The sequence below is a fragment of the Pteropus vampyrus genome, unplaced genomic scaffold (assembly GCF_000151845.1).
Source record: "Pteropus vampyrus isolate Shadow unplaced genomic scaffold, Pvam_2.0 Scaffold8, whole genome shotgun sequence".
NCBI classification, from domain to species: domain Eukaryota; kingdom Metazoa; phylum Chordata; class Mammalia; order Chiroptera; family Pteropodidae; genus Pteropus; species Pteropus vampyrus.
In genome coordinates, this window is record NW_011888789.1 from 16,229,031 (window position 1) to 16,253,143 (window position 24,113).

Here is a 24,113-nt window from a genome sequence, read left to right on the forward strand (position 1 = left end):
GTATCCCAGTGGGCCGCCCACTCTCCTCAGGTGTTCTGGGGGCTCTGGCAGGTATTCTCCACTGGCAGGCCGCAGAGGAGCCAAAATCAGGGGACTGGGCAGTCGGCCCTACGGTACCAGCACGTGGACCTGAACCATAAAGAGATTAACTTAATTGAAGCTTTGGGCACGTGGAAGATCGTTCTCTTCCACATCATTACCAGAACATTACCAGAAAGCATTTCGCATATGCCTAACTGATGGGGCGGGGGGGACTTTCCTTCAAACTCCAGGTGTTCCATGTTAGAAAGCTAAAGGGAAAAATTGGCAGTCGGCAGAAAAAACACAAAGCATAGGCAGATGCCAGGAGCGTTTTTCCAAGCTGGCCAGAAAACAGAGGGCTGCATTAGATAAGCGTAGCAGTCACCTAGTTGGCTAGAATGGGGGGACATGAGTCATTCAGAGACAACTGCTGTGGGTCTCTTGGGAACAGCTCCTGCCTGCTTTGCCAAGCCCTACTGTGGGTCACTTCAGTTCATAAGACAACAGCTCCCAACCCGAGCCTTGAGTGTCACCCCTTGCTACTGGTTTGTGATACCCTAGGATAGACTGCATCTGAACCACCAAATTATAGTTCCACCGTCTAGATCTATCTGCCCATTATTATGGAGTTTTCTGTTCTTTCAAAGCTATTTGAGTAATGCTCAAGAAAGTTACAATTCAGACTTTTGAGTTTATAGATCACATGGTCAGAGAGTCCAAGGGCTTTTCTGGCGCCCTTTACGTGACAGGCATTTGGAGAATGCAGTGACTCAGTGCAATGATGGCTTTCAGTTTCTTTATCTCTCAAATGAAGCTTTGGATGAAATGACTCTGGAGTTGCTTTCAACTCATATTCTGTGAGCCTCTGAAATGGAATAATAAGTATGAACATATGATAAAGCACAAGAGGGTATGGAAAACTTAGGTAGCACTACTGATATTATTGTTTTCCTTTGAATTATATCACAAACTAAGATGCAGCACAATACTGACTTCTCTCAACGCATATTTCCTGTAAATTGAACATTTTTAAAAATGATAATTGACTATCTGCCCAAATAACTCATCAGTCTTACAGCTTCAGCAATTAACTTTCACTCATTGAACAAAAATTCATTTTCAAGCCCAATAACAACAACAACAACAACAACAAAGACCTGTTATTGAAGTGTGTATAATCTAACTGAGAAGACAGACATTAATAAGTAATTAAAACTATGAGGAGCATTACAAGGAAGGTCAAGCTACTATAGAACTGTATAATGGGAGCATCTAGTCTGGTTTGAATGGGTAAGAAAAGCTTCCTGCCAGGAGTAACTATCCAGGTTAACAACAACTAACAGTTATTGAACACTTATTATATGTCATCGTGTTATGTGTTTTATTTTATTTAATCTCCACAAGAACCCTATAGTGTCTACTACTATTTCTACTTAAGAAAAAAGAGATCAAGAACACGAGGTGAAAAACATGGCTGAGGTTCACGACGAGCTGGATAGCACCTGGAGGTGTGTGCAGGTCGTTGTACACCAGGCTCTCTACTGATTTGGGTAGAAGGGAAGCTGAAGGAGCCCAGAGACAAAGGCAGCTTCAGACCCTGTAGGGTTTGATGAACTGTGTGAAATTATGCTGGAAGGAAGCCTCAGCTGGTTACACATGAACTTGGGAGGAAGTTTCCTCGTTGCCCCTCTGTTCCTTAAGATAGTAATGTGTTTGTGAAAGAAAAACAAGCTGCTTCCTAATGCAGGAAAGAGGGAGATCAAATGGTTTACATTCAGTCAGAGATATCAGGGTTTGTGAGAAATAAAATTTCCTTAAAGTAAAATTTTGTCATAAGTGAGATGAATGGCATTATCTAATTTTCTAATAATCTAATAATCTAATAATAATCTAATATGCCTTGAATAATAAAACTCTATAATAGTTTTAATAATATTTCACCTGGTATCTATTAGGTGGCGATAATAGATGTTCACTGTTTTCATACTAGAATAATTATAGTTAAAGTCACAAAGGAATTGGTTTTAGCAGGTTCTTTTTTCTTAGTTCTTGGAAGTATATGTTTAAGGAAAATGCAGGAATAATGAGGAAATAGTATAATGGTAGGAGGAAGAAATTTTATTCCTGATATTTTAAGCAGAGCTTTGATTGGTTTAATTTGAACATTTCTTGGCTAAGGAAGACATAACACTTAGGAGATGGCTGTGCTGGGCAGCATTTAGATTCCTTCAGAATGTTTCCACCTTAACTTCAAAAGAAGCAATTTAAGCAGGCCCATGTACAGTATCACTTTATCTAGGTGAACACCAAAAGCATCTTTAATATTAGGAATTACATGTTATTAAAGCTTAATTAACTAGAATTCAGCTACCTAGAGCTCTCAATTAACTTGAATTTATTTTTGTATTGTATCTAAGGCTTAAGGGAAATTGTCAGATTATAAAATGTTAAAAAAACAAACCCAACTCATATTTTAAGACTAAAGCCTGGCATGCTGACTGTGCACCTCAGGCCAGGATTCTGTGTACTTCGGTTATGCTACACTAGGGATTAAGAACATGAACTTGGAACTCAGGTGGACCTGGCTGAGAGTCATTACACTCATTATTTGTCTCCAGGCAAGTTATTTAATTTCTTGATAACTTAATTCGTTCATCTGCGCAAAGGAAATAATACCTGTCTTGCTATAATGTGGGAAGAGTCGAAGGGGATTGCGTAAGTAAAGCAGAGAGCCAGCTCATGACAGGTGCTCAGGAAACTGAAATCATTTAAAATCAAGATTTAGCCTGAGCCACCACAATAACACAAATAATTAAAGAAATGTGACATTACATTTGGTATTTTGTAATAATTCTGACAGAAAATTATGCCTTTATATTTTCAAGTTATTTTTAACCTTGACAGTTAAAATATTTTCTCATTAACCTTTGACAAGCTCCAATTAAAATCAGCTAACTAGAATGCCCAATTTAGAAAATACTAGGTTAATAAAGACTTGATTTTTCTTGTATTCAGACCACACTATTTTATCTACAGTGAAACAGGAAAATCTTTCAGAGTCAATAGGATTGTCAACTCTGATTCTAGCAAAGTTTAAATAAACTTCCAGGAATTAGTGCTGTTTTTCTCTGCCTTTTAAACTAATTTTGAATTCTTGAGTCTTAACTTTCTTACACATGCCTTCTAATTAATTTCTTTGTTTTGTTTTTTGTTGATTACCTTTTAGCATCTTTACTTTTGCATGGCTAATAGACTTTTTCTTGACTGGTTATAAATGGTTCTGAATTTTCTTTTGCATTTGGGGCAAAACAGATGACGTCTTCAAAAAATTGATTTTTCAAATGTGAATCATAACAAGTAACATCTATGTGAAATATACACCAATCTATCTGATTGGCCAACATAGATTCTGATGTAATGTTTCCTCCAAATGTGGACTTTAGGTAGTAACACAACTTTTATAATTTTTATTTTAAAAGTTATGTATTTTAAAAGAATATTAGTATGTACCTTCACTTATAGGAAATGATACTGATTTATCATTTATTGATAATAATTCTAAAGATTCCTTTTTAAATTACTTAAGTAATTATTAGGAATTGAACAGATGCTATTCATATGCAACAAATATTGGGCAGATGATGTGGGTGGGTCGAAGCTGGAGAAACAGTGGTATACTGCCACTCTTAACTGCATGACTTGGGCAAGTCACTTTACTTTTCTAAGTCTCAGTTTCTTCATCTGCAAAATGGGGAGTGGACTCAATGATCACCCATTGGCTGCAAGCATCCTGAGCTTACAGACTACACGTCATCTTTCTCTCCTAACTCACAGCATAGTGAGATGAATACCACAATGTAGTTCACTGCTTGACTGACTGTAAGTTAGTCAATTAACAGACTCTCCTCCAATTCTACCATTCAAGGATCCCTCAAAGTCTATAGTAATTAACATTTTAATTTTTTTTAGTTGCTTACTCATAGAGATACATTGAGTAGCCACATATAATTAAACAATTGAATATTTAAACAATTAATTGAGTTTATTTGGACATGTGAAGTACAGTGAAGGAAACAGGTGTCAGAAATGGTGAATGTCCTCGAGGAGTTTACAGGTCCCCTGGAAAGACACTTACAGGGCAAATTAGGCATTTAAGCAAGCAAATATAATTGGATGTGGCAATTTTACCCATGATGGGCAAGGGAAAGTTAATAGCAAGTTTAGGGGGAAAATGAGACATGACCTTGAAGGAAGAGGAGTTTAAAATATGTATAAGAAAAACATTCTAAGCTAACATGTATGTCATGTCTGGGAAGTGACGTTTTTAAAACTATAATTTAACATATTCGCCAGCAAACAAGCAAAATAGTCATAGCTGTCTACTCCTGATTCAAGTGCAGTATTTGCAATGTAGCATACTTTTTGGTTGAGTCATTTTGTCAGTTTTGTCTTGTAACCATGGTTGAATGATTAACCATGTTCTTTTTTCATTTCCCCAAATATTCTCTAACTATAAGGATCTTGACCAATTACTTTATCTCTTTTGCTTGTTTGTTTTCTAAGTGAATTATGTATTTGTGTGTGTGTGTGTGTGTGTGTGTGTGTGTGTGTGTGTGTGTGTATGCGTGTGTGTTTATAAGGATGGCCAACTATGATTTCACTTATTTCCTTTGAAGAAATATTATGCTGTTACAGGAAAATGGGAAGGAGTGAGGATAAATGAGGCATGATCAGATGCCACTGATGAAGGCTGGCACCTGTCTAATGCCTGTGAAGTGTGCCAGGCTATGAAGGAAACCCATATGCCCTAATGAATATGCCCTACTGTGTTTTGTGGCTGATTGAAAGGGGCCAAAGAAAGGTCCAGTCAGAGTAGGTAGAAGCCAGAAGACTTCAACAAGGGGCTGTTGTTACCTTGCCAGAGAAGAGATCTAGATAACCAGGGACAGGCACCGTCTGTGCCACTTGCCATTCTTAAGCCCCATGCCCTTGTATGACTGTTTGCTTCCATGCATTATCTTTCGTTTCCCTCTTTTCTCCTTTAGTTAACTTTATATTTGAGGAAGTCAAAAAGAAAAATTTTGTCCTATAGATGAAAAGTAGACATAATAGGGAAACAATTATTAATAATTATATATGTCAATCAGTCTTCAGCGTGAAATATGCTTCCATGATGAAGCATATTTCACGCTGAAGATTGATTGACATATATAAATAATATGCTAGTGTTGAGCTATATATCAGATCTATTGATCTCTGTGACTATAGATACAAGGAGATAAATAATCCTATAAGTGCAGGCATAGATGCCTAGATATTGATATACAAGAGGTATTGAGAGTGAAATCTCTATATAGATATTCCCACAGCTGCTTCTTGGAAATTCAATTAAATTTTAAAGTGTTGTTCTTTTTAAATTTCCCTCTGGTAACCTGAAACCACATACTCCTTAAATCCTCAAACTTCAAAATGTATCCACTTCTTTTAGCTGACATTGTTGACAAATAAGGGAGAAAACAAATCTCATCTCAAAAAACCTGATGTTTTAGGGAGTTAATGCCCTCCAAACATAATAATGCCATATAAAAGCTGTCATTTGAAAAGTCAGTGATATTTAGGGCTGCCTTTGGTCAAGCACAGGTATGATGGCATTCGATGCAGACATGCTAATCCATTGGTTCTCAATGCAATTGCTTGGGATACAGGCTGGACACAGAATAAGACCAAAGTACCCAGGGTTATATCAGAGACAGCAGTTGCCCTGGGCAGATACCCTGGAGAGGAGGCTGGCCACAGAATGCTGAAGGGGACTCTGGCAGGCTGGAAAAAAAGAAAATAATTCAAGAGAAAGAAAAGCCTTGAACTTTTTACAAATTATTGTTTCTTTCCTGTATCTCTCCTTTTGTTATACCCATAATCTATTCCCTAACCTTCTTTCTGTTGTTGAGAGTGATTAAAGTCAACTCAGCATTCTAAAATTTTTAATTTTTTTTTTTAAATAACTAATAATAAACTTGCTCTCATAATCTCCCTGACTAGGTACTGGGGTAGGAGAAGGAAGAAGGATGTTTTTGAGCTCATCAAAAAAACAACAACAACAACAAAAAAGAAAAAAAAAACACTTCAGTCCCATCTGATACTGGTTTAAATCTTAGACTTTTCTAAAAGCTTAAATCTCTCATCTGCCTGCTTGGTCTAGTTTTTTTTGTTGTTGTTGTTCAGGAGCAGCCGCTGTTGAAAATAGCGAGTTGAAAAGCCCTGCTTTCCTCATCCTTCTCATGATCTTGCCAGCTTGTCCTTTGAGCTGCACCCTCTGCAGAAGAAGCAGTCAAGTGGAGGACAGGTGGACCATCTTCCCAGATGAATGAAGGCAGCCTACTGAATCCAGAAGCCTGAGTATGGTCACTCCTTTGTTGGCCCCCGCTGTGGTGCCATTCCCTGGTCTGGTTTCTGGCATGACAATGCAAACTCAGTCACACCTGGTGCTATTTGGGTGCAGGGAAATCCCCAAGACTATATCTCAGTCATTCTGTCATTCATGGTCTCTGCTAAAACAGGAATTTCGGTGTAGGTGGCATACAAAATTTTCTTGGGCAGTATTTAGTTCCAATGCAGCTAACTAGCCCCAAAGAGCTGAGAGATAGTTAAACTCTCCTGTGATTCCTGCCAGCAGTACATGCTGTATCCCTTCAGGGTGGAGAACTCCGCTTTGCAAAGTGATCACAGGGGCAAGCTATTGGTTCCCATCCCTCAATTAACCACACTTCAGTCAGAAAAACCAGCTGGTTTTTTGCCTTGAATCCCAAAGCCACAGAGAACTACAATGGCAATGTCCTCACTTTCTCTTTATTAGGTGTGCTCCACGCTGTGGTCCCATGTCAACCACAGGCCTCAGTACTGATGAGCCGCTCATCATCAAAAATATTGAGATAAGGAGCTGACATTCTTCCCTAAATTCCAGAAACATCTCCAAATTTCAGCAGACTTTTATACAATGTGGTTAATCACTTCAATTCAAGGGAAGGGAAGGGATCCTAGCAGAGTAAACAACATTTTTTTTAAAAGCTATCATAAAGTAAAATTGATTTCTATGTGTATAGTTCTATAAATTTTACCACACACACGTATATACATATATACGTACACAATATGCAAATAACACACATACATATATGTAAATTTGTACTATCAACCATCGCCATAATCAGGAAATACAATGATCACATTACCCTCTAAACTCATTTATGCTATCTATGCCTTTATAGCTATACCTTCCTCCCACCCATAATCTACTGATCTGTTCTTTGAGACAATAGTTTTGTCTCTTTAAGAATGTCATAAAAATGAAATCATAAAGTACGTAATCTTTTGAGGCTTACTCATTTCATCCAGCAGATCTCAATGATTTTGAGATTCAACGAAGTTATTAGTTATTGCAATTTCAACAGTTTGTTCCTTTATATTGCTGAGTATTCCATTGTATAGATGTTCCACAGATTTTTTTTTATTCACTTACTCTTTGAAAGACATTCAGGTTGTTTCCAAGTTTTGGTGATTGTGAACAGAGCTGCTATAAACATTCATGTATAGGTTTTGTGTGAACATAAGTTTTCATTTCTCTATGGAAAATACTTAGGAGAGAGATTGCTAGGTCATACGGTAAGGGTGTGTTTAACTTCATAAAAAAACTGCCAAGCTATTTTTCCAGAATGGCTCTACCATTTTGCATTCCCACCAGTAATGTTTGAGAGATCCCATTTCTCCTAGTTATTGCCAGCATTTGTTTTTTTCACTGTTCTGTTTGTTTGTTTGTTTGCCGTGCTCACATTGGATTGGTGGTATCTCCTCATGGTTTTAGTCTGCACTTTCTTGCTAGCTATCTTTATCAAATCCCTAGTGAAGTAATTGTTCAAATCCTTTGCCCATTTAGTGAGTTTCTTTTTTCTTTTTGTTGAGTTTTGAGTGTTCTTTATATATTCTGGAATACAAGATCTTTTTCTGATATGTGACTTGTAAATATTTTACCAGTCTGTAAATTGTCTTTTCATTTTACCAGTGTCTTTGACAAAACAAAAGTTTTTACTTTTTGATGAACTATAATTTATTGTTTTTTTTTCTTTTATAAGATTATGCTTATGGAATATCATGTTTAAAAACTCTTCACCTAAACCTAGGTCATGAGATTTTTACTTATTTTATTCTAAAATTTTATTAGCTGTAGGTTTTACATTTTGGCTCCAGCAGGTTTCTATTGCCACTGCTATTACTGCTTCTACCATGGACAAAATTATCTGCTGACTGGGACCTGAGAGATTGTAGAGAATAGAAAATGAAGGGATGATTCCTCCATACTCTCGGAAATTAAAGTAGATTCCTTTATTGCTTCTCAAGCCAGAACGAGAGTGCTGCTTCTGATCTCTCCCTACCCGCATCACAGTGCTCATGTCCACATTTCTAGCTACCTCAAATTCAGGTTGGGGGGATACTGGAGGGAAAATATAGTGATAAAGTCACCACCAGTTCAGTGCCATTGTGGATTCTAGTGTTCTTCCCTGATCTGCCTGTTAGTATGTATTTGCTTTGCAAGATCTTCAAATATCCGAGTCATGCATTCTTTTTAGGTTTTATAGTTACATTCAGCAAGAGAAAAAGGGTGGCGTGTACTTAGTCCATTATAATTGGAGCCAGAACTTCTGACAGCTGTTTTGCATGACATAACTTTTTTTAACCCAACCAATTTTGTTTTGAAGAGTGTTGTTAATTAAGGCATCATTGTATAGAATCAAAATAAAAGATTGCTAGATCTATAATCTCTCCATGCCTTAGCTTTCTTTTCTGTAAAGTGGAGATAATAATAATTCTAACTTTAGGAAGTTATTATGAGATTTAGATGAAGTACTGTAGCGTAACGCTTAGAATTATGCCTTAAACATAGTATTTTATAAGCATTTGGTATCATCGCCATACAGCATTAATCACAGATATTAATAATTTTATAAGATGAAATCTATTTTTGATGCTTCAAATATATATGCAGTGAGAAATAAAAAGATAAACATACATTTTAAGCAATTATATAGAATGTAGGAAAAATGTAAAATAAACAAAATATTTTGTATTTACGTGTAAAAATTGCAAGTAAAATACAATGAAATTTATATGTGAAAGTTTAGCAACTAAACTGCCAGTGAAAATTTGAAATTTTTCCTTTTCTATAGATACCTATTTGTAAAAACAAACCATTATTTTCTTTGACATTTACTGCAGATGTGAGTTTTCTTATTAGATGAGTATATAATTTTTCAGTTTCTCTGAGGAACAGTTTAGCGAAAATCCAGAAGTCGTTCAATTCTAAGTGCTGAAAAAAATTAGAGTTCCCTGATAAAACCACTCCCTCGACTTGGGAAAGCACTGAGTTTTGTTTTTCAAACTAATAATTTATACCTGCTTAATTCTATTTTCCTAAAAGCATCCTGTCCAAAGTACTTGCGAAGTATCTCTTCCATCCTTCCCATTGCTTGGTGCCCACTATGCACGCAGGGACAATCACAGTAACAATTCTATATCTTTCATTAGGCTATTTGTTGCTCTAACACATTCTTGGGTGTTAGTCTTTTAAGTCAAGGATAGGACACTCATTTGCAGTTTTTCAAAGGAGCGCTGGCCATCATTTTAACTGACATCATCCTGTAATGTAGTTCATATCTCTTAAATGTCAATATGGCCCTATCCTGTTTTTCCTTAGAAGTATTTTTTTCAAGTACAAAGAAAATTAACCCTTAAGTCTCCAAATTGTACTTACTTGAATCATGCTAATACTGTAATAGTTATAGTGGTAAAAATGACAACAACTTCTTGTAGTTCCTGTCCACCTGTAAGAGGCAGTATCACTAAACCTTTCTATTTCTATACTGTATCTTACCTGAGGCCCTCTTCCTGCTCCCAGTAGTCATTTGCCAACCTATACAGTCACCTTTGGAAGAGATCAGCTTTCATATCTCCTGTATTCTGCCACTCTTCCCTTATGCCAGTAGGGATAGATCAAGAAAAAGCCTACAGAGGAGAGGCCAGCCTCTAAAAATTGGAATCCATCTTCCCTTATGTGGGGAAGGAGAGGGCACAGAATGTATCTTTTATCTTCTGGCCTCTGGGGAAAAGTAAAAATTACAATACAATCTGGGCTTTCAGAGATTACCTCCAAAACTTGGTCTAGAGTCCCCAAATCTCCCTTCTATTGGGTTCTATGTAGTAGCTTGCCTGGTCCTCAACTTTAATTTTTCTCTCCTTGCAACTTATAAGTGTGAGAAAAGAGAGAGAGACATTAGCTGCTAATCGATGAGTGGGGGGATGACAAATGAGAAGTTGGCCTTTTATTAAAAGAAGATAGATGCTAATTAGTGGTTCTAAGAGCTGGGTTCTGCACCTCTTCGCTGCTGGACATCCTGTCTGTTCAAACCATCCATCAATGCATAGCATTGCTTCGAGGGCAGCCTTCAGCGTTTCTACAGATTAGACTAGACACTTTCATAAGTAATGAGAGTTTTCTGACTTCCGTGGGGAGATTGCTTGGCCTAACAGTGTTTTCAGAAAACTTCAGTCATCTATATACAGTCTTCATGATTTTTATCTTTAGAATATACCCCTGAAGTCAAGATCTGATATTCTAATTACATGTTTCGTAATACATGTTAAAATAAGTATTTAACTCTCAAAATATATCAAAATCTCTTAGATGGAATACAAATATCAATATTTTATACATTCCCAAGTGATAACAATGTTTAGTCAATGTTGAGACCATCTGCTTCAGAGGGTTGCTGTGAAAAGATGAGATGTTGTATGTGAACACCTACCTTAATTGCCAGCATGTAAATATTGACTTTGTTATACTCATACTAACATAAATGGGTCCTTTCTTATACCTTTCCACTGACCAGCATCTGGAAAATCTCAAATTATAAATAAATGAGCTTCAATAAGGTGGTACATTTAAATGTTTCGATTGGCTTCTACCCATAAAATCATATAAATCCTGATTTTACAATACTGAGAATAAAGTATTTTTATTTATTCTATCATGGTTACTCAGAGCACTTTTTTTTTTTTTTTTGTAGAAGAACAGTATTCCCATTAGGCAGATGGCTATATATGGCTAGATGGGAAGAGTTCCATTGGCCAGGAAATTCAAGAAAAGCTTTTTTTTTCTTTGTAGTGGCATCAGCCTCCTGGTATATAATACTGAAAAAAAGAGGTACGTTGTCTACCCTCTTGCAATTTGTGGTCCAATAAAGGAGAAATACCACAAATAAAGCAAACAAAAAATGGAATTACAAATTGAGGAAAGTGCTACAGGTTGGGAAGAATTTCACCAAAAGGGTAGAAAGAGCCTTTCAGATAGAGGTGCAAAGGTCTTGAAGTTGGAAGAAGCTTGGTGAATTTAAAGACTCAAAAGAAGGCCAAGGCAATGGGATCCCAGAATGAAAACAGGAAGTAGCATACTTACTTATTACTTATATATTTTGGTTTATTCCAAGTGCTATGGGAGATCATTGAAGAGTTTGGGGCAGGGGAATATTATGAAAGGATACATATTTTTAGATCGCTCGGACTGCTGTGAGGAAAAGAGACTAGAATCGGGAAAGAATGGAAGCAGCGAATACAGTTGGGAGGCTATTCAGTGGTTCGGGAAAGAAATGATATGAAAATGAACATGAGATATATTGGGGAGGAGAAGTGACAGACAATGGAAAGGGAATGAATGAGTTCAATGAAGGTGAAGGCGGAATCTTGAGCAACTGGGCCGTGGCAGACTATATTCAAACAACTGGTGTGGGGGGGCCAGAGGTGGTGAATTAAGGGCTTAGTTGAGATGTGCAAAGTCTGCGATGTCTCTGAGTTCATCTGAAAGGAATTGTTGAGGAAGAAGTTGAACTCAGGGGAGAGTTCTTATTATCTTATTGAAGATAAAAGTTTAGGATTCATTATCATATTGAAGATATTTAAATCGCTGATACAGGTGAGAACACTTAGGGAGAGAATATAGGGGGAAAAGAGCAGAAGTTTAGGACAAAGCATTAAGCCTGTAAAACACTTAGAGATCAGGCAGCAGAGGAGTCACAAGGGTCAGGCACAGACACTAGCCAATCAGAACAGATGCCAGTGACAACCCTAAAACAGGGTCCTGGAGACTCCCTGCTCTGTTAGATTAAGCAAATGTTTATCAGAGTCCAGAGAAGGGACCAAGACAGCAGGAAGGCTGAGGCAGGAGTGGCTCAGGATAATAGCTATTTACAAGTGGTAAAAGTATTTCAATATTTTAGCATCTAGTATAGCCAAACTAGTACAGACCAGTTGAATATCAGTCCTGGATCTGGCAGGAATACAGAAGGAATAATTAGAGTGGTAGGCAAGTTTTTAGCGCCATAGAAACTCGAAGGTTTAATTGTGTCTAATGCTCTGTGATGAGGCAACATGAAGACCTTGACAAGAGAAATTTTATTGCAAAGATGGGAATAACACCAAATTCCAGTGGATTGAAGAGTCTATAAAAAGCAGTATGCATAGACCATGCTTTGAGAAATTTGGCCATGAACAAGAGGAGATAATTGAGACAGTAAGTGGGGGCATGCATTAAGAGACAGTAAAATATGTTTGTTTGCCAGCGAAATACAGGGGAATAGGTATTAGTGATGCAGAGTCCAGGAAAGAACCAAGGGAACACAGTTTTGAGAAGGAGAGAAATGAGTTAGTACGAAGAGCTCATCAAAAACTAACAAGAGAGGTGGGTGCAGAGTCGGGTTGGCATGTAGTTTAGGTGATAGCAACATGAAAGACCCTTGCCTTGTCTGAGAGCTTGTACTTTCTTAACAAAGAACAAGCCGAGGTCACCACCAACAGCCTGGGAGATAAGGTGGGGTATGGGGAGCAAAACAAGCTCCTTCTCAACCTCTTTTTTGTGAATTTTCGCACAGTGAATTCCTTTATTATATGTTTATCTTTGTGTTTTAATTTATCTTTGTCTTTGTTCACTTATTTTAAATCTGTACAACTGAGGAAAGGGTTAGTGAGGGATATTCAGGTATATTTGCACCAGACAGATATTCGTGTTCACTTAGCTTCAGAATATGGAAACCAGAAAACTATGGAAGGGGCTTGGAACAGCTGGTGAAAAAGGTAGGCTGATAATAGAAAAAGTGTACAGACACAGTATGCATTTGGGAGTCTGAATGGAATGTTTGCTCCCTATTGAAATTTGAAAACAATGGCACCTGCCTTGCCCTCACGGACTCTGTTTAGCCATCTCTTGCTTTGCCCATTTTCTGTGCTGCTCGATTGTACCAGAATCTGTCCCATCTTTCCATCAGGAGCCTTCTCTTTACCTTGTAACTGTACAATGCGTCAAAAATCTGGCTTACTTATCTTCTACTGGGAGGAACAGTTCCAAGACACATGTTTGATTTAATACAAATACTCAGATGTCCAGATTCTGCCTATCCTGATTAATGAGGATATAGAATGGTCAACTTCATTTGCAAGGCTACACCCTAACAAACTGCCTAAAGGCCACAACAGGTGTCTTTTGTGGCTTCTGAGTTTTAGATTTTGCATTGAAATAGGATCTTTTGTCTGCTTGTATTTGAAAAAGATGAAAGGGAAGGAAGTTATCCTATGAAAAAGTTGATATAAATGATCACATTTAAATGAGATTAAAACTCAAACAACAGCAAAAAGGGGCACAGTATTTAATATCAAGAAGGAAAAAAATTAAACTAAGAAATACAGATTTTCAAGGTAGTAGGATTACCTTTCAGTAGAATGTATCTTTAACAAACAAGTAGCCGCTTTTTCAGTAGGAGAGCAGATAATTTGGGGAAGCAGTGTGTTCTCTTGACATAGGTATCAGCATGGAAACTAAAGTTGAATTATGTTGAATTCTGTATCTATTTTTGTTTGGTGGAATGGCTTTCCAGTCATGTTCAATGTAATCTGAATACAGGAAAAGGAACCATTGAGAAGATTAAATCTCTGTGGCCACAGGTCACAGAATGGGGTGTGGATTCCGTTGGGTCTAGGATTTCAATGTACTGGTCCTAATTGTGTAGTTTTGCTTTGTCAACACCCTTTATCCTGAGCACCAACTATACTTAACCTTTCTGAACCTTTTATCTATTCTTGCTATCTTGAGATTGAAATACATAACTTAGTCCTTTTACCCCAGGATTAGTGATGTAAATGAAAAAGTCTACAAGTCATCTAGGAAGTAGAGGTATCAGTAGTTATGTATGAACTGCCTCTTCAGTAACCTTCTTTAGCTGTTGTGTTAATTAAGCTAGGCTAAACTGAGGGTCTCAGGTGTATCTATAAAGTAAAATTGCTCTTAGAAAAATCTGAAGCAAATATGGCATAATATTTAGATTGTATAAAGCTCTACGTAAGCCTATGAGCATTTAACATATCATTATCTAGTTCCATTATTACATATGAACTGTTTTTGGTACCCTGCTTAACTAGACTCAGTTCCTACTATCCCCTTCCCACATCGCCTCCTGAAACTTTTTTCATATCCCCTGACTAATAACTCAACTGCTAGTCCTAACAAGAAGAGACATTTTCCCTTCTCACCTTTAGGTGATGCATCTGAGGCAGTGCAGAAAGGCTGTCAGTGGGAAGGAGGGAGGAGCAGGTCACAGGTGTTAGGCTTCCTAGTGGGGAGGGACTGGTAAGTAGGAACAGGATCACAGCAGCTTACTTCGCCTGTCCATCTTCAGAAAGAATGCAACCAAGAAGGTCTGTGATGCATTTGTCACCCAGAACCCAGAACCCTGGTTGCTTCTATAGCTCTTCTAATGGGAGGGACCCCATTAATTTCCTTATTTTCAAGAGAATTCGACACACGCAAACTTTTGTGACAATAAGAGTAGCAGTGCACGTGCTAGGACTTCATATCACCACACTCTTTCCTTAAAATAGATATATCTTTTTTGGGGTGTGGGGGGCAGGTGCCAGACTGTCTGAGTCACCTTGACTGAACAAGCTAATTCTCATATCAGCAAAGCACAAGTTTGACTCCCTAATCTCTATCATGTAACCGTGTTCACCAATACAGCGAAAGTCCTTCTTCTTGGACCTAGGACAACACAAGCACACAGCCAGATGACCTAAAATAAATTTGTGGGCAAACGCCAATTTACCAGCTCTAGCTCCAGCTCCAGGCATGTAGATATGAACTAGGATTGTACAAGATGATCTTTTGTCTAAGGTGCTTCTTAGTAGCATGGCCTCATTATATGTAATATTCTCTCTTGATTGTGATTTACATGTTTGCCATTTCACTGTAAATCTCCTATATCTTTATTTCATCTCCTCATAAGAAACTTATCTTTCTCTAAATAACGCTGTCCCAGTATTTTCTCCCCTGAGGACTTTATGTTCTCCCATTCTTTCAGTGAAGAGGAAAGGAGTGTGTGTGTGTGTGTGTGTGTGTGTGTGTGTGTGTGTGTGTGTGTGTGTGTGTGTGTTGGGGTGGGGTGCCATAGAAGGCTGAGGTGAATGCATGTACGGTGGAGAGACAGCAGTGGGGAGGTTCTCCCTTGTTGTGATTTTTTTTTTTCATTAATGTGTTAGTCAAGTAGGGTGGGGGCTAATCTAATATAACTGGTGTCCTTATAAGAAGAGATGAAGACACAGATACACACAGACTGTGTGAGGACACGGGGAGAAAGTGGCCATCTGCAATTTAAGGAAGAGCTGTCTCATAAGAAACCAAACCTGCTGATACCTTGTTCTTGGACTTCTAGCCTCCAGAACTGTGAGAAAATAAATTTCTGTTATTTAAGCCACCCCATCTGTGGCAGCCCTAGCAAACTAATACAGAACTTAATGTAACTCTACCAAATCTATGTAGAATGAGAAAACCTGATTATATTTCCTTGCTTCCCTGCTCATTAGAATAAATCTGTCTCCAACAGTGACAGTTTTCTCTAGTTTGTGAATGAAGCTATTTATTCATTCATAAGCAAATTATATCTCTTACATCTTTCAGCTCAGCATTTCACAGGTCTTGTGTTTACTGGCCATGTTGATTTGGAGTCTCCTCTGTTTATTCTTTCGTTTCTCTTACAAGGATATATAAGCTAGCACTTCAGCAGTTAAATTGCTTGAAGTATATAAAATATTTATTCAGCAGCTGAGCACCTTTCATTATTTTGTCCATATATCTTTGTAAGCTAAATGGTTTTAACCATGCTTAGGGCTGTAAACCATTTCTCCAGGAACCTGACTTTCAAAGGCGTGAGCTTTAAATGGAGAGACAAAGTACACCCTGCCTCATAAAAGGATCCCATAAAAAACGTCTCTAGCTGCTCTTGCCTCCAAAGCGGTAAGTCTGCCAGGACTCTGTGGCCTATTGAAGAGGGTGGGGCCGCTCCTCTTTGAAGAGCCAAAGAGGTTGGCTCCATTGTCCTGTCAGACTCACCAGCATTTGTGTTCATTTCAGTCCCATAGAGTAGCCATTAAGCCTGGTTTCAGCCTGGCTGCCTGATTCTAGCAAAGTCTTCAGGAGAATAAACTAGAAGCTCTCTGCCCTGTTCTTTGAAGTCTTTGGATGTTCCCATACTGCTTGTTTCTAGGTTTGAGCAAGCCACGGAGGCTGGCAAGTAGGTCAGTGGAGCTGCTACATAGGCAAGGATAGAAGGAGGTTTTGCACGACTCTTCATTTAAAAAAAAAAAAAAATCTAACCACAAGACACTGATGGCCAAACTATGCTGTGAGTAGATGTCACCTGACAGCAGAAACTTCAGGGCAGTTGGCCACCTGGCCACACACCGGACCCAGGGTTGCGAGATAGCCAACTTCTGCCTGGAGCATGGGCGCCTTGAGATCCTTGTTCTAATGGGTTTCCATTCTTAGGGAGGAGAGGGCTGGTTCTCTGCCTTGTTAATTCACATCATTCACATGTATCTGTTGAATGTCTACAACATATCATGCAAGATGTGGGAGAACAGCTGCCAGTAGACAGATGTGGTCCTGTGCTTTGGGCTCAACAGTGCAGTTGTGCAGGAAGCAAAGGTTGTGTTTCCTTCCCCCACCCACGCTCTCTATCTCCCTTTTCTTTGTCTTTTCTTCCGTTCATCTGTCCCCTGCATACTCCTATTCTCAGAGGTTTGCATCCCAGGAAGAAGGCTGCAGGAAGAGTGGTACTTATCCCAGGGCATGAATCCCTAAGGGTAGGATATTATCATCTGGCTAAGAGATATTTTATGATGAATGAGCATGTGGCCACTCCAAATACACAATTCTGAATCCCTTGCTTGTGACAAAATCTGTATGATGCACTCCTACTGCTGTACCCTGGAGGCCACATGCAGGCACAGAGGGCTGCCCCCGAGTGCCAAGAATTGCAGAGTCTGAAAGAGACTGCCAAGCTTGCAAATCAGCAGTGCATTTTGTCATTAGCAAATAAACAGCTGAGTGGCACTGCATTTCTCTGCTGAGGCTCTTAAGTAATTCGTCTACTCAAGCACCTAGCTTAGTTCCTGCTTCCTGCAAACAGATTTATGTCCCCACATACACAGGAATAAGAGGTCTGCTGGCAGTGAGCCTCAGAGGGGTAGTAGGGTTTGCAGAGGATATGCTGACAAATGTAATTGCTGGCAGCTGTTGGTCCCAGGGCTGCCAGCCATAAGTTTTAACTCCTAACTTTCCAAGTACTATGCGAGCTGAGAATGGATAGAGATCACTCTTGATCAAAGACAAGTGTTCACCTGAAGCTCATACCTGAGAACTTTGTCCCTCTCCCTACCCAGCTTAATGCCTTTTCTTCTATTGCAGGACTAAGTAACCATTTTACTTGCCAAGACTTGAATGATACTAAGGTTTAGTGTTAAATATTATTTAGCACTCTCAACAGTATTTCTTTGAAACTTCTTTTGTCATCTTTAACAAAACCTCATCAGATCTTACTAAAAGGATTAGCATCTGGAATTTTATTTGAGTAATCCAACATTGCATCAAACCTGAAAGAAAAAAAGAGGTTTAGCTTTTGCCATGGAAACTCGAGGCAAGGTTACACTTGGCCATTGCAAGAGGCAGAAGGAAGTGATAGGGTGCAGTGCCAGGACTGACCCGGAGGAGTAGGCCTTTGTTAAGTCTGACCTCAGTCAGATGGGTGGTGCTGGGAAGTTAGCTCATATTTGTTGTATGAATAAGCGATGGCTCGAGAAAGGTAATGATTAAAACTAAAATGATAGGATTCCATCAGGTTTGAGAGTATAAAATGTGTTATTTCATTTCATCCTACACAAAATCCTCTTGTCTCCTATTGGATAATCCCAGTAAAAGTCTGGTTACCCAAACTAAACTTGATATTGATATCAACTGTCCTTGGTAGCCAACTATTAAGGACAGAGCATAAATGATGATGATCATAGCCAAAAAGGAAAAGTAAAAGGGAGGCATTTGAGAATCTAGTAATGATTAAAATGATGCAAGCCCTGAATTCAACTTGGAATTAAAAACACCTACCTGGCAGGTAATTGTGAGGATTAAATGAGATAACATGTATAAAGCATCTAGCATAATGCTAGCATCTCGGAGGTGCCCAACAATTATTAACAGCCTCCTCTCGACCCTCCAAACAGTAGCTAATTTTTGGCTAAATTCTTTTACTTCCTTTTATTCTAAGATTTCCTTTCTCTTTTAATGGAAAAGCTGTTACCAAGGTAAGGGATTATTACCTTTCATTCTATAAAGAAAACTGATCTTTGCAGGGGCAGAGAGTTGTCTAATCACTTGAATAGAGTTTGGTAGAATCAGTCCTAGAAAACAGCTCCTGGGAGCTATTTTCAATAGCTCTATGTTGCTGCTTAGAAATGCTTATTATTTTTCTAGGAAAGATGCTTGGCTGTGTTCAAGGGAGTTTGGCTACTGTCAGCCTCAACTCCCTTAACACTTCTGATACAATCAAAATGAATGATATACGAAAGGAATATCCAGGCCATTTGGTCAGCTTTTTTCATGGAACTGTGAATCTCTTGGTTTCATATCATCCTCACCTTAAAACGTTCTTCCTATTGCCTGTAAGAAATAATGTCCAAACCCATTATAACAGTATTCAAAGATTTTCACAATTCAAACGTTAAAGTCCTTAAAAGTCTCATCTCTCTCTCTCTCCCCAGAACATACCTAAGCTTTCACATTTTTCTATATAGCTTTCCTCAGCCCTCCACCAAACTCCTATTCATCCTTGAAGAATCTCTTTTGTGAAGGTTTATGAGAGATCACAGAGTAAGATTCTTGTAGTACTTTCATAATTCTTTCAATCTCATGGTATTTTTCATGGTTTTTTGGAATTATTTTTACGTCCTTGCCCTCACTAGATTGCAAACTCCTAGAAAACAAGAACTGGGGATTGAAGGTCTTGGTGACTAGATTAAGAACTATGGAATAAATTGTTAAAGAACAATAAATATAATGAAAATGAACAGATGATAATTTACATTCATTTACTATCGATATAAGCTGGGTATGGTGCTAGATGCTTTCTGGGATATAATTGATATAATCTTATTTAATCTATTCAACAACCATGGGGGGATTAACACATTTTGGTAAATGACTTGTTTAGACTAATTAAGGATGGAGTCTAGATTTGAATCCCATCTGAAGCTCCAAAGCCCAGGCTCTTTGTATTATACCGGGCAAGCTCAGAGAAGCGAAATGCTGCCATTGGAGATGTAGGCCGGCGTTAGTAAGCAGTATAGATTTGAGAGAGGAGGAAAAGCAGCTGGGAGACTAATGGAGTAATTCAGCTGTGAGGTAAGGAGGGCCTGGATAAAAGTAGTAAATAGAGAGTAATTAAGGAAGTGGTAGACATTGACAAGGGGGAGCCAAATGAGAACCATGCACATGAAAAACAGATTTATAGAGATCATCGATGCAGCACAGCATCATCTTTGGTTCTGTCTGTGGTTGGGGGGGGAGGGGCACAGTAGGGTTTGGACACAGTCCTAAGCCTGGATCCCCAGAGGCAGCTGCTCCTCACGCTGTGGGGGATACTGCTCAGCAGCATGCAGAGCAAGAAACAAAAGAGACTCAGGTCTCACAGAAAAATCATAATGTGGTTAATGCCTATGAGAGAATTTGAGATTTGACACAAAGTGTGGTCATGGTATTTTACCCCCAACTGTGAACTTAAAGGTAGTCTATGAGAATGTAATAGTTTGGATCTCATTTCTCTCCCAGCTGGGATTTGTCAAGTCAACAGGGGATACTGGCCACTGCACACAAAGTGTGGTGCCTTAGCCCCACGAAAGCACTAACAGATGAGGGGGTTGTTTTTGAGCTCTGTTTGGCTGAATATCACAGTATATGGAAAAGTTTTGACCCTGAACTACCACTAAAATTGTTTTGAAATGTTGTTTATGTAGCATGATTCCGTACATATGAATTCTTACCACAGCTATTTTGGCCAAATATGCTATTTGCCAGTCTATAACATTTAACCAAAATGTGTGGTCTAACACTGAATGCAGAATTGACCTCCTGGTTACTATGTTTTAAGTCTTGGGTCTTTACTCTTTTTTTTTCTTTTTTGTTTCAGCCTTATTTTTTTTTTTTAAATAGAATTTCATTTCTGTAAGTTCAGAGTAGTTTGTGGACAAGAACCAGATGACTAGGGAGAGAAGGTAGGACAAAGTAAGGACCATATCTTTTTGTGAGTAACTCACTCCTATTTGTATTATTGGCCAACTCCCTGGTAGAGTATTCCTTTATTCGATCTTACCAAGATGGAGGTTGTATTTAACTGAAGATGAGAGCAATTATTCTTCTCTTGTGATGTTGTGTTTCATTTTAGGAAGTATGATTCTTTCATAAGCATTTAATTTAACTAAAAAGAGAGAGAGAAAATTGAACTTTTGGCAGCAAACTCCAGCATTATGAATGAAATTAAAATGCCCAAGCCTGTGCTGAAGGGCATTATGTGAATTTATGATACTCCTTTGAGCTCTTCATGAATTCAATTATTTTAAGTTTCAGCCACCTATGGAAAATGTACTTTCATGAAGTGCTTTTTGTTTATGTCCCAGACTTTTTTTTTTTTTTAAGAAAACTGCAGAAAAATCCGTTGGTGTCTAGACCTGGTCATCTTAATCAACGCCTACTCTGTGAATACAAAACTGAAGTTTTTTGATATTTCAATCACTGATGTTCTGCTGTTACGTATGATTTTCTTCACTTTTATATAGTATAGACCTAGATTTATCATGTCTGACATTTTGCTTTTAAATGTGTGCCTGGGTTTGCGTGGAGAACATGTTGGGGACTTATATGGGAGCCTCACTACACATTTCACTAAGCATATGGAAGAGAAATACTTTGCAGAATGTAATTTTAGAAGTTGGGTCACCTGCGAAATCACTTTGGAATTTGATATCCTTAGGGGAAAAAAAGGAGCTACAGGGACAAAATACCATATGTTAGGTGCAATGTGGGAATCTGAATCTTTTTCTTCTCTTTTATTATGTAACATTTTTAAAACCACATGTTCATCCAGCTGTTTCTCATCAGTTTTGTTTTGTTCCCATATAAACACATACACACAAAATAAAATAATTTTAATGAAAAGAGAAATTTTCTCTTCTCTTTAAAGTTTCTTTGATGATGGAATTCATGTAAAGCTCCGAATTATAAAAACGTACAAGTTAAAGAATCCAAAGGAATTTAAAACAAAATGCAGTTTTGATTGTCTCTTTTGTCTTAACTCCCTTTTAAAAATATGTTTCTCCATTCTTTTAACTCTTTGTAAAACCACATAGGAAAAAACAGTTTTGAAATAATATTAGCAATCAAAGTTTTTGGTTTCTTTTTAATGAGAAAAGATAAAATGGCAGAAAATTTTTGCTGACAAGATCAAAACAGAGAGGAGTACTGGTTTTTCAGAGCATATCGAGACATATCCTTACTTTTATCTCATCCATTTAAAAGCTGTCGGCATATAGTCCAGTGTGTTTGTCTGACACATACTGACTTATAGCTTTTAGCTGTCTCTGAGTACAGCCCAGGTAAGTTTAAGAGGTGTGGCATTTCTAGCAGTTACAGCTTTGCAAAGTAACATAGTACATTAGAAAATATTTGATTGAACCTTTTGCACTGAATTTCATTTAAATAAAAAATAATAATTTAGATTTCCATAGAATTTTATAGCTTTATAATTTTCATATACATTCTCTCTATTAACCTTCACAAATTTATACCTTTCTTACCACGAATTTAAGGCTCTGACTTTACATAGACAACTAAAATGAATGTCATGTAATGGGGTCCATTTACTATAGCAGTGCACCCTACCACATTATGAGTTACTAAAGAAAGGACAATTATCCAGGCCAGCTCCAGTTAGCTTTGTCCATTTCTGAGTCAATGCCTTTCCCATTTGACTTCTGATTTACACAGCATAGGGGGCCATATAAAAGGAAGTAAAGGCAGGTTCTACATAAAACGGGATAAAGTCTCACAGTATATAGAATGTTGAAGTTAAAGAAACCTTACATACCATGTAATGGAAGCACAACTCATAGACAACATTCCTGATTTCCCCTTTTTCTAGAACACTTCCAAACATAAGGGACACAGCACCTCACAAAGCAGCTTATTCAGCAAACTCATCACCTGCATGGGTATTCCAGTTCAAACCACCATAATCTCTTACCTGGCTAACTGAATCTTAACAGGGCTTCCTGCCATCGCTCTTATACTGCCCCAGCCTTCATGATCTATTCTCCACACAGCAGTAAGTGATCTTTTAAAAACGTAATCAGGCTCAGTTATTTTCAAGCTTGAAACCCTCCAAAGTATTCCCATCACATTTAAAATCTAGATCCAAACTCTTACCATAGCTTTGAGGCCCAATGACCGGGCTTCCCGTCTGCATCTCCTGCTCTTCTCCTTCTTAAGTGCTCTGCACTAACCATGTGGCCTTCCTGCTGTTCCTATTTCATGACCTCTTCCCATGCATCTTAGTGTGGCACATGCCTTCATTCAGTCATCTCAGTTCTCAAATATTATCTCCTAGGACCACCCTAATTAAAATAGATTCCTCACCAAGTAAGTCACTTGCAAATCTTTGACCTGCTTTATTTTTCTTTACAACTGTTATTGTTAAATACATGTGTGTGAGTGTGTGTGCCTGTGTGTGTGCGTGTGTAGATGTTTATTGTTAGCCTCTCCCACTAGACTGTAAACTCCGTGAGGTGAGGACTTTGCCTCTTACATTCTCCACTGTTTCCTAGTGAAGTTCCCTACTACCACATAGTAGGTAATCTATAAATATATATTGACAGAATGAATAAATTATTAGAAAAATTTTCTTTCCATTTCAAGACTGAATTTATGTGGGGTAAAAGATGACTCTAAGATTCCATTCCTGGTTAACTAAAAGAATGATAAAAGTGGGACATCAGGAGTTGTAGAAATATAGAGTTGGAAGCCATCCTAATATCATCTCGTCCACTTTCTTACTCTGGAGATAGAGTTGAATGACGACCTCAAGATTATGCAGACAGTATGTCTGAGACTGGAATCCAAGTCTTCTGATTTCCCTGGCTTACGTTCTTTCTATAACATCACACCATCTCATTTGAATCGGCAGAAGTAGATGAGATTGGGGTATAGATAAAATGGTAAAGAAAAGATGATAAATTCAGCTTTGGACATGCTGAGTTTGAGGTGTCACTGGGACATTCAAATTCAGATGTCAGGTGCTATTAGATGTAAAACTCAGAAATGAGTTCACAAGCCTGCATTGATTTTGTAACTGGAACTATGGGAAAGGATAAGATTGCCCAGGGTACATAAAGAACAAAAAGTAAGAAGGGAGACAGAAGAGAGGGGGGAAAAAAAAGAAAGAAGAAGAAGGCAAGAGCTAGAACCTTTGCATATGGAAGAAGTTTGCAGAGAAAAAAAGAATCCACATGGTCTCATAAAGTCAAGGAAGAAGGTCAGTCAGGGGAAGGTCAAGTAGAACAAGGACTAGGCAGGAGGAAGGTTTCGGCCCTGTGGGATAAAAGGTAAGATTTCTGGGATTTAGATAATG